Below are 11,966 nucleotides of genomic sequence, written 5' to 3'. Positions count from 1 at the left end.
CTATATGAGGTTGACCACAGGTGTCTCTTACCTTCAGGTAGGCCACAACTGCTATGGCTTCAGTAGATGCATCTGAGAAAATGTGGATCTCTCTCCTCTGACTTTCAGCAAGGGAAGTTGAAGTGTAGCACCTAGGTATGTGGAGTTCCTCTAGGTCCTTTAGAGATTGCTTCCAAGACTCCCATTTTGTTTGTTTATCAGTTGGTAAAGGAGTGTCCCAGTCTTTAACAGTCTCTGATAACTGTCTTAGTAAAGATTTACCTTGTATGGTGATGGGTGCTACAAACCCCAGTGGGTCATACAGGCTGTTCACTACTGACAGGACACCACGCCTTGTAAACGGTTTGTCTGCAGTGGTAACCTGGAAACCAAATGTGTCGTTCAATAAGTCCCATCTTAAGCCAAGGCTTCTTTGAATGGGTGGATTGTCTATTCCCAAATTTAAGTCTTTAAATTCTGTGGCATGATCATCAGTTTGAAAGGCTTTCATTACGGTAGTGCTGTTTGAAGCAATCTTATGGAGTCTCAGGTTGGCCTCAGAGAGCATGCTTTGTGTCCTCTTAAGCAGGTCGATAGCCTCTTCATCGGTTGGTAAAGATTTTAGGCCGTCATCCACGTAGAAGTCTCTTTCTACAAAATGCTGTGCATCTGCACCATACTCATTTTCACCTTCGCAAGCAGTCCTTCTTAGGCCATATGTTGCAACAGCAGGTGATGGACTGTTACCAAAGACATGCACTTTCATGCGATATTCGATTACTTCACTGTTGATGTTATTGTCGTGGTGCCAGAGGAATCTGAGGAAATTTCTGTGATCCTCTCGTACGATAAAACAATGGAACATCTGCTGGATATCAGCCGTGATTGCAACTGGCTCCCTTCTGAACCTCATGAGCACTCCCACAAGGTTGTTAGTTAGGTTGGGACCAGTGAGAAGAACATCATTGAGAGACATACCTTGATACTTGGCACTTGAGTCGAATACCACCCTGATTTGTTTTGGTTCGCGGGGGTGATACACGCCAAAGGAAGGTAGGTACCAACACTCATCATGCTCTTGTAGTGGTGGAGCTGGTTCTGCGTGATCATTTTCAAATATTTTCTTCATAAATGCGACAAAGTGGTCTTTCATTTCAGGCTTGCTCTTAAGAGTTCTCTGTAGTGAAGCAAATCTGGAAATGGCTTGCTCACGATTGTTTGGAAGTTTGGTTCTGGTAGTACGGAATGGTAAGGGTGCAACCCAACTGTTGGAATTGTCTTTGAAGAATTCATTGTCCATTATTCTGATGAACTCTTTATCCTCAATGGAAGGTGCAATTTTGTTGTCATCATTTGTAGTATGAAAAACTGTAATCCCAAAGCTGTCATCACAAGAAGTAGGAGTGACACTGGTTGCTGGGATCATATCCTTAGTATTCTCTTTCACCTCAAAATGATGAGGGCATGGTCTGAAGTGAGTAGTGCGTCCGCTTCTCAATACATGAGTTTTGTAGGAGTCTACTTCAGATGGCCTGTGCATTTTGTCAAGGCACACATCACCCACTATTACCCAGCCTAAGTCAAGTCTTTGTGCATAGGGAGCATCATGAGGACCATTGCACTGCTGGCGTACCTTATGGACCCTAAGAATGTCTCTACCCAACAAGAGCAGGATATCAGCATCTTTGTCCATGGCAGGAATTTGGTTGGCCAGGTGCCTTAAGTGGGGTTGGTAGTATGCAGCTTCTGGTGTAGGAATCTCCTCCCTGTTGTTAGGGATTTCATCACATTCAATTAAAGTAGGTAAAGGTAGATGAATGTTACCTTTGATTGAAGAGACGACATACCCGTTAGCCCTTCTGCCCAGAGTCTCTATGCGACCGGCACAGGTATTGAGGGTATATGGTGATGCATCTCCCTTGATGTTGAAAATCTCAAAGAACTGTGGTCTTGCAAGAGATCTGTTGCTTTGGTCATCAAGGATGGCATAAATCCTGATCGCCTTCTCTGGTTGTCCTTCAGGATATACTTGTACTAGGCATACCTTGGCACAGCATTTGGCACTGCAACCTTCCCCGCAGACTTCAGTGCATGAAGTTGAAATCTTTGGTGAAGCTGGAACATGCCCCTGTTCCTCCCCGCCATGAGTTGAGGCAGGGGTTGGAGGCTGCAGATTATCAGGAGGAGGAGTTGGATGCATTGCCGCAACATGCTTGTCACTATTGCACTCTGCACACTTAATAACCGCCTTACAGTCTTTTGCAAAATGGTCTGAGGAAGCGCAGCACTTATAGCAGACCCCACACTTCTGGAGAATCTCCTTGCGCTCCTGTAAAGACTTTGCCCTGAACCCACGACATTTTTTAAGCGGGTGTGGTTTCTTGTGAATTGGGCACTGACGATTGGGATCCTCAGTTTTCCCAAAAGAGGAAGATTTGTCAGTGTAAGAGACTGTGGTTGGAGGAACTTCTGTCTTTCTGACTGACACTGTTCTCCGCAACTCTTTGTGTTTAGCAGCTGCATTGTCGTGCTTTGAAAATGATGAAGCAGGAGGGTTAGGCTCACTGAAGCTAAAACTGGGATCATTCTTGGTCCAGGCATAGTCACTGATGAACTTGCAGAAATATGAGAATGGAGGAAACGATACATTATATTGTTTCTTGTACCTTGAGCCCGTTGTGGCCCATTTCTCTTGCAATCCATAAGGCAGCTTCAATACTACTGGGTTTACACCATGTGCAGTGTCCAAGTAGCTGAGCCCTGACAGGCGAGGATCTGCCTTAGCTAACTCTAGCTCCATCAGAAGGTCACTAAGTTCTTGCAGCTTGCGATTGTCTTTGTTAGTTATTTTTGGGAAGTTTTGCAGTCTCTTAAACAAGGCATTTTCTATGGCTTCAGAGCTCCCATAGGTTTGCTCAAGCCTTCCCCAGGCCGCAGCAAGGCCTGCATCTGGGTAGTCAACATGTACAGCTCTAAGTCTCTTTACACGATCAGCAGACTCTGGACCAAGCCACTTAATAAGTAAGTCAAGTTCCTCCTTGGCAGTGAGGTTGAGGTCAGCAATAGCAGCTTTAAAGGTTGATTTCCAGGCTCTGTAACTCTCTGGACAATCGTCAAACCTTGAGAGACTGATATTTATGAGCTCACGACGTATCATATACCTGGCGAAGTCAGATAAGTCTGATCTCTCACTCTTTGGTGCCTGAGTAACTTGTGGAACCCTGGGGTTGTATAAGCTTTCTGGCGTATAAAGGTGAGATGAACCAGGATAGAATGAAGTGGCATGAGCATTCAGCAGTGGTTTAGTCTCTAAGGCCTTTGCTGGCTGTAGCTTACTGCTGCAGTCCACCTGAGTGATGGTAGGAGGCAGTATTTTGTGCTGTGTGACAATGTCTGTGTGGCTGACCTGTTGCTGTGCCGGCATTTGCAGCTCTGCAGGTTGGGCACTGTAAGGAACAGCGGTATTAGAAGTGACAGGTATAAGAGACTGACCTGTACTGTGGGTTGCAGGGGTTGTCCCTGGACGTTGCAAGCTTGGTTCTTTGGCATTAGATGCATCCTGGTTTAGTACATATTTACTTGTGCGTTCAACAGGATCTTCAGACTCTGTTGGAATAAGGCAGTCCTGATCATGTACTCCTCCCAGTGCTTGTTCAAGAACCTTTAACCTCGCAATAGCTGAAGCCTTTTCTTTCTCCATTTGAAGAATTTCTAATTCGGCTTCCATTTCTGCCTTTTTACGGGCAGCTTCTGCTTGCTGGCGTGCGGTCTCAGTTGCAGCTTCAGCCCTAAGACTTGCCTCTCTTTTAGCAAAGGAAACTTGCACCTTAGCTGCTTCTGCATTGGCGCGGGCCTCTATAAGCTTGTCACTCAGTGCTGATTTCCTAGAGTGAGAGGTTTTAGAAGATCTTGATGTAAGCTTTGATGACGTGGATCTGTGAGACCTGGTCTCTTGCAGGTGTGCAATCCTGAGCTCTGCCTTCTCTTTAGCACTTAGCACCAGAAGGTCTCTCTCTTGATCTAAGGCCTCAGTTTTGCTCAGCTCTGCTAAGGATTCCACTATATTAGTGTCCTTTAAGAAGGAAGTATACTTAGCGGACAGACGCTGATAACGCTCATAGGTGGAAGATAAGCGATTTATACAGTCTCTTAAATCAGCTGCGTCATTATTAGAATATGAAAGAACTGACATGCAGCGTACAGTTCTATTCCATAGGTCTGATAAACTGCTTGACAACTCATCCCTTGTAGCCTCATAGTTTTCTCTAGACTTTTGAGATGGTTTTATTATACGCTTGGATCTAACACTTTGCTCTGCAGTATGTATGGGATTTTCTCCCTGGATGTCTGTGAGCTCTGGTTCATGGGGTACTTGCTCAGATTCACCTGCAAACGAATGCACAGAGCCTTGCTGGGACATTTTGCACTTTTGGTGAAAAAGGTTACTGTCTCTTTAAGATGCTTATAGCAGTGGTAGGTGTGCAGGACAAACTGCAGTAGTGTTATAGCAGGACCAAGATAATGTGTTTAGCCAGTTATAAAGGATATACGGCACCTTAATATTCACAGGGTACAGACTGCGCTTGTACAATCAGGCGCTTGCAGGGAGTTGTGAGCTGGCATTAAGCTTGGGTGCAGACTGAATATAAACAGCTGCCTGTGAGTGGGGACTTGATGGAACAGGCACTCTGACAGCAGGTTATGGAATTCTATTTCTTTTGACTATTCTGACTCCAATTGCTGTGATAATGGCTGAGTTTCTCCTGAGACCCCTCTCCCTGGGCCTGTATGGAGCTGGGCACAGTCACTGTGGGCAATCTTTGCCAGATAGCAGAACTCACCAGACACTTGGGATCCACAAAAGGTTGTTTATTTGTTGTGGGTTAACAAACGTTGGGGGTGGATGGACAAATGCTGGAGGTCAAAAGAAATATGCTTTCCCAACCCCTGGAGTAGCTCCTCACACATAGAAAGCAGGAACATGAATGGCATGATGGGAGGAACTGACATCACACATAAGGAAGGGAATGGGAGGGTATACAGGCTTAGAAGTAAACAAGTTGTAATGCTACCTTGGTCACTAGGTGGCAGCATAACAATGAAAACACATATAACCCATTAACTTTAAAACATGATATACATTATTAACTGCTGGGGCAGCACAAGTTTGTTAATTCAGACAGGCCCATCCCATTCCAAATCTCTAAGGATGTTATTGATACTAAGCAACAAGTGGGGCAGAATGAGAAACAGGGAAACACCCTAACAGCACCGAACCTGAATGGCTTGTATTATACAAAGGGAAATAAAGGTTCTTTCCAAGGCGAGTGCTTCCCCCCCCCCCCCCCCCTTCTTTAGTTCTAGATTTGAAGGATATCTTTTCATATCTTCCCACAAGTGTTTAATGAGATTTACATCTAGAATCATTGTTTCAAACACATGATCTATGATGGAGACACTGGGTTCAATATTGTGATCCAGAATGCCTGGGTAAGCTCTTGATTTCATGATGCCCTGCACAGACACCCAGTTCGAGGTACAGCAAGGCAACCCCAAAACATGAGCAAACCTCCATGTTTGACTGTGGGAATGTTTTTCTTTCCACTAAAGGCTTTTTTATTTCTGCAAACAGATGTCATGTGAGACTTGGTGAATGCTAGTTAGCCTTTTTTTGTGATTTTTTTATGTTTCTCTGTGAGGAGTGGTGTCTTCTTGGGTTTCCTATTAAGCCCCTTTGGTTAATAAAGTTGAAACTGTTGTACCTTGAGTCTAACTGAGATTGGATTGACTTTTTCATCACAACTTGAACAGACTTTGTCTTTTTCTCTTGCATCCATGCCTAAGGAGATTGGCTACAATGCCACAGGCCACAAACCTTTTGATAACATTGCATATGGTGGACACAAAAACTTTATAGGTCTCTAGAGATGAACTCGTAGCCTTGAGATGCTTTCTGTAGCCTTGCTTTCTTACAACACAAGCATGAAGACATTCCTGGGGATTGCCAAATAAGGGCTGTGATTGGTTCTTTGGTAGCCCTATGTCAACAGGTTCTGTTTGGCAGTACACTTGGTTTCCAAGTGATTGGTGAGCAATGTGTTGCTTGCAAGCTACTAGTTGGGGAACACTGGCTTAGACAGTTATCTGCTTTACCTTTCCCAGTCTGTTCTCAGTGTGTTGCACAGGCACAATACCACATAATGCCGGTTAATAACTCATTGAATGTGTACTTCTATTGCGCGCACCACATCATAGATGAGTTTACATACAAACTAAATGAAAATAACCTTTGAAATCCAAATATTTCTTACAGCTTCTAAAATGTGCCACAAATCATGCCCAATTGATTTTAGGATCTTTGCGTGGAACAAGATAATTAGATTTAGTACTTTCCAGCCTTTTGCAGAACTGGTGCATTGTTTGAAAACAGTGCCAATATTTTTGGCTACGTTTGTACATGTGGTATATTCATGATTTTCAACTTTCTATTCTAGATTTCTCTAGAAAGTTTGAACAATTTTATCACATGACAGAGCAACCCAACACTTTATGTGTTGTCACCATTGTTCCTTAAACATAATCACACTTTCTGTAACCGTGAAGACATGATACAATCACACAAAGGGAGGCTGTTTGCAAATGTTTACTTCATAAAATCTGGAGATCAAAAGAAGCACCAATTAGCGGGAGAATTAACAGCTAAGCAAGGCGTAATGAACAACGCACCTTCATTTTTCACTTAATTCACAGTAAACAAATTTGATCTTTTTAATAATCACACCGAAACTGTACGTTTACAAGAGTTCTATAGATAAATGTCTCACACTTGTCTGTGACAGTAAGTGGTAAAAATACACATTACAAAATAGTTGACTGGAGAGATCTACAAAACACTGAGATTGTAAAGTAAGAAATTCACAATATACAGACTACTCCATTTCTTTGTATGTTTGACAAGTGCAGATTCCTATGAAAGGCACACAAGGTGGAAGAAACAATTATTATTTGTTACATAATGTTACAGAGTTAGCAATGGAAAGAAGCCAAAGTTTCGGAGAGACATAATTTACAAGTTGCAGGGCAATACAAAATCACTATGGGGTATATGATTTTCTAATAAGAATACAAATGAGAAATGCCCCGATGCTTCCATTAATGCACCTCTATATCATCTTGATAATCAGAATGCAAAAATTTAAAGAATTTTACTGAACCCCACAGTCTTCTAGGTTTATGGCTAATTCCCCATGGAGAGATTAGTTGCCCATGATAAATCTCTGCTACAGCGGGCGACTAATCTCTCCAAAATGCCTTTCCATCGTCGGCAAAGTAAATAACCTTTGGAAAAGCATACACGTCACCTCATTTTCCAAAGTCACGCAAAGTTGCCAGCAGGAGGAAATTTGTGGCTTCGGACAAACAATGCGATTTGTATGCCTTTCCAACGGCAATTGGTGGTGGAAAGGCATTTTGGAGAGCTTAGTCGCCCACAGTAGCAGAGATTTATCACAGGCTACTAATCTCTCCATTGGCATTTGCCTAAAACAGTAATTATAATCCATACAGTGTTGGGGATTATCAGACGACTACATGAAGAAAGCCCAGTACAGGCTACATGGGATCTATTATCCAAAAACCCTCTGTGCTGTATTCCATCTGAAACACAGCACTGTCATTTGACATAGAACCATATTTAAAAAGCCAATCCTTTATTTTTGTATGTATTTGCTATTTCTACACCTGACCCCCCCATGCCCACTTAGAGTGCCTTGTACTTAATGATAACTAAGCTGCATATATTCCTACTGATAACAAAACAATCCATTTTTTGTTTTAAGACTTTTTAGTAGCTTTAAGTCATGACTACAGTACACCCCTCATATCTGGAAATCCCCACATCCCAAGCATTTGGCAAATAGATCCCAAACCTGTAGTCAGCTGTCTGCCATATTCAACTCCTCTCTCTTGCCATATTCTGGACAACTCCCCTACCTACTGTTGGTGGTAGAAATTATCTTTGGAGACAAACACATAGATTACAGAGCAGTGCAGTCCATCTTTCTTCATTATTACAATTCCTTCATGTATATAGTGCCAAAATGATATACAGTGCTTTACATAGATTGTTCGATCACTCACGTAAATCCTTGCCCCCACTGGAGCTTACAGTCTCCCTACCATGAACTCTATGGTCCATTCCACCAGCCAAACCTACCAATTTCTATCTGGAATGTGAAAGAAAACAGGAATACCCACATGCAAATACACAGAGAACTACATGCAGATATTGGGGCTATGTGTAATACATTATTATGAAAAGAAAGTCTATGTAAAATGACTTGGGCGCTGCATCCCATCAGTGGGCTTCCAGCTGTACAGAGTAATATTGACAATTTACATGAAGGGAAGGAGTGACCAAATATTGGCTGGTGCATAGGACACAGGTTTCATGGAACAGTAGGAATGGAAATAGTTTCCTATTGCTTTAAAGCCAATCAAAGCAGCATACAATTCAGCAGTGTATAGCTTTAGATTTAAGGCAAATATAAGTGTAAAACGGCAGTTTGCATCCTTAGTATTAGATACTATATTCCTTTAATGCTTGCTTTTAACATTGCAAAGCTTTGACACACGTATCTGATGTTAAATACTTGAGATTATAACATAATAAATGACAACATAAAGTAACAAAAAGCAAAACAAATGAAATTTGCTAAAAAAAACCCCAAAAAGTTAGCCATCTCCAGCCTGAACACTGGTTTGTACCATCTGCGACCTTCCCCTTTAAAGAGAACAGACTGATGCTCTAAAACAATAATAAAGAACTACATACCATTAAATAATTTGTGCCTTTAGAATCCTTAGTGACTAATGGTACTTTAAATATGCTTCCACTGTATGTATAATCACTTATACATTGTCACACACACATGGGGGAATTAATATTAATCTTCTGGCCTAAATACCTACCAAGCAATCATACTAGGAGACCAGGCCTTCCATTAACGGTGATATGTACACTACAGCTTCTCGGTAATTGTAAAGACTGCAGCCTATATTTGCCATTAAAGTCTCACAATAGTTAACCTTAAAATAAATCTTAGACAAACCAGAAGCTGAGGTGCATTAAAAATAAAGAACACATACAAATTGCTACACAGGCTGTTGAATTGCAGATTTCATCATGCATCAGGCTATAGGGTAAGCTACACAAGCAACAGTCACTCCAATATTTACAGCCTCCACTGATTTGAAGCTGTTGTCTGTTTCGCTCCTTTTCACTGATGCAATTGTTTAGCTAGCATCACTCTAGGGAAATGGGGTACCCACCCAGTATAACAGTATATTGTTAGGCCAAACAGGTCTGGAATGGCAAACTGTGGATTCTAGCAAAAGCCAGAGGGGTTGCTGCAAGATGCCATAGACAGTCACTATATAGGGGGCTGCTGGGGGCAGTTTAGGTTTCTGTGTACTTGAAATGCCAGGGCCTATTTTAAATCCCAGTCCAGCCCTGAGCCCAAAACCCCCTGACCCAACTCACACACTACTACCTGCTACAGTCCGATCTGTTGCAACTTGCTAGTCCATAGCTTGCAGCACAGCTTAATAAGCATGATTGAGCCTCTATATCTTTTTTATGGCCTGGGTAGATACTAGCCTGTGTACCATCTCTCACAAGATGCTACGGCCATCTTAGAAGTGTTTTTTGACAAGAATTAATTGCACCACAAAAGTCAACATTTGCTATAATTCAAGATCCCCACTGGAACTTGGTCCTTACAATGACTCGATTAAGTGCTGTAGTGCTATAGCAGATATTTACAGAAACAATAATGTGGAAGCAACAATGGCTGTGGAAATTTGAAGCATCGCCTTATGCTCACCTTTATGGACCATATGTTAACATATAAGGACATTGTTTTATCAGTCCTTCAGCCATAGACTTAAGACAATGTAGGATATAATTTGGACATTCTCCCATGCTAGACCTTCCTCTAACTAGAATTTAGGTTCCCAAAAAGGCCCTGAGCCATAGGAAGCCAGACCCAGTTTGGAAGCCACTGCAGGGTACAGACATTTAATAACCTTGAACAAATTAAATTATGAGGTAGAACATATTTTAGCAAGGGGTCTTTGATGGAGAACTAAAGCCAAATATGTCTTCATTTGTTTGTACTTTATTTTCTAAACTTACAGCACCAGTCTAGAGTTTCAGCAGCCCTATAGCAGTAAGGATCTAGGCCTGTCCTGCAGCACCCACCCCCCATCTAGTGATTTTGTTGTGCCAGTGGCACTGCACACGCTCAATGTAACCTGTGCAGCAATAAGTTTAGGAAATAATCAAAACATAAAGCAGAAAGTGAGGGAACATCTGTGATAAAAGCTCATGTCACTTAATCAAGCCTGGCGTAGAATGCACTGGTTTCTACCTGTATATTCTTGAGTAAGGAACCTGCACTAGCCCTGCAATAATTGCACACAATGCTAATACAACAACAGTTAGTTATTGCTATGATTCCTCAAGGGAACCATATTAAAATCAATGTTCCAACCTTTAAAAGGATCTACTTATTGTGATAGAACCCTAGTTTTAAAAACAGGTGCCTTTAATGCTTCATCCCAATTAGTTTGTCAGGACCTGTATGGCTCTTCCATTATTCAATCAATTTTGGATGTATACTTTTAGGATCATCCTTTCTCCTCTTCTTCAGAATAATGCCTCTGTTGCTAGATAGGCTAATGTCACTCCAGCTTGCAACATGTCATTATTGTTATGCAGGACTTCACTAAGGCCCATGTTAACCAAAACAGGCTTACTGTTATGTGCCACTGAGGTGCCTTGCTCCAAAGTGGGCAATTCTGAGCATCTTCCATTGGAATTTAATTTAGAAAGGAAACTAAACTAAAGGGAATTGAAGGCTGGTGGCCTACTTCCTAGCCTATATTAGGCTATATTTGTACATGAATTGCATTGGTGCAGTAAGTGGACATTTAGATCAGTTCCAAAACTCTAAACTGATAACACACACAAGGCTTCAGGCCAGGGTTTCCCCATACAGACGGTTGCCAGGGCTATTTGGAGTAGGTGGCATTTTCCTTGCTGGTATGTGTGACATTAGCCTTAAGACAACTTCTCCCTTCACCCCACTGGGGTGTAGGGCCCACTGCAGTTGGCCCTACACCCCCCAGTCCGACCCTGTATTCTGCTATTGTAATAATAGGATTTCAGTTAGATTTTACTACTTTGGTGAAATTTACATCAAAAAACGAATTTTTACAGAAACATTTTTAAGCTTTATAAACAGGTAGTTCCAATATGTGCTATTTGTGTTAATGCAAGTATTACACTGCTGTTCTGTTGCTCTAATTAATATACCTCATAAAAAAGATAACCACACGCAAACACACGCTTCCTAAGAAATGTCACAATAATAAATTGGCCAATGGTCTAGGAATGTTAAGAAGAACCTTTAGTGAAATGCATAGTTTAATAGTAAATAAGGTTAAGAAAGGGCATGTGTCCATCAAGTTCAAACTGAAGTCTAAAGGTGGCCATACACGGGCCGACTATAGCTGCCGATATCGGTCCCTTGGACCGATTTGGCAGCTAATCGGCCCGTGTATGGGGAGAGCAGAGCGGCCTGGCCGACCGATATCTGGCCTGAAATTGGCCAGATCTCGATCGGCCAGGTTAGAAAATCTGGTCGGATCGGGGACCGCATCGGCTCGTTGATGCGGTCCCCGATCCGACTGCCCCATTGCCGCCCACATAATCCGATCGTCTGGCCCCATTATTATTTTTTTTACCTAAATGGTCCCCGATATCGCTCACCCGTAGGTGGGGATATCGGGGGAAGATCCGCTCGCTTGGCGACATCGCCAAGCAAGCGGATCTGCTCGTGTATGGCCACCTTAACTAGTTTATTTCCGCCGCACTTCCTAAAAAGGCAACCAACTTCTCCTTGAAACTACCTTTGCACTGATGA

The sequence above is a fragment of the Xenopus tropicalis genome, chromosome 4 (assembly GCF_000004195.4).
Source record: "Xenopus tropicalis strain Nigerian chromosome 4, UCB_Xtro_10.0, whole genome shotgun sequence".
NCBI classification, from domain to species: domain Eukaryota; kingdom Metazoa; phylum Chordata; class Amphibia; order Anura; family Pipidae; genus Xenopus; species Xenopus tropicalis.
The sequence above is the reverse complement of the archived record's forward strand: the minus strand, read 5'-3'. Positions refer to the sequence as shown.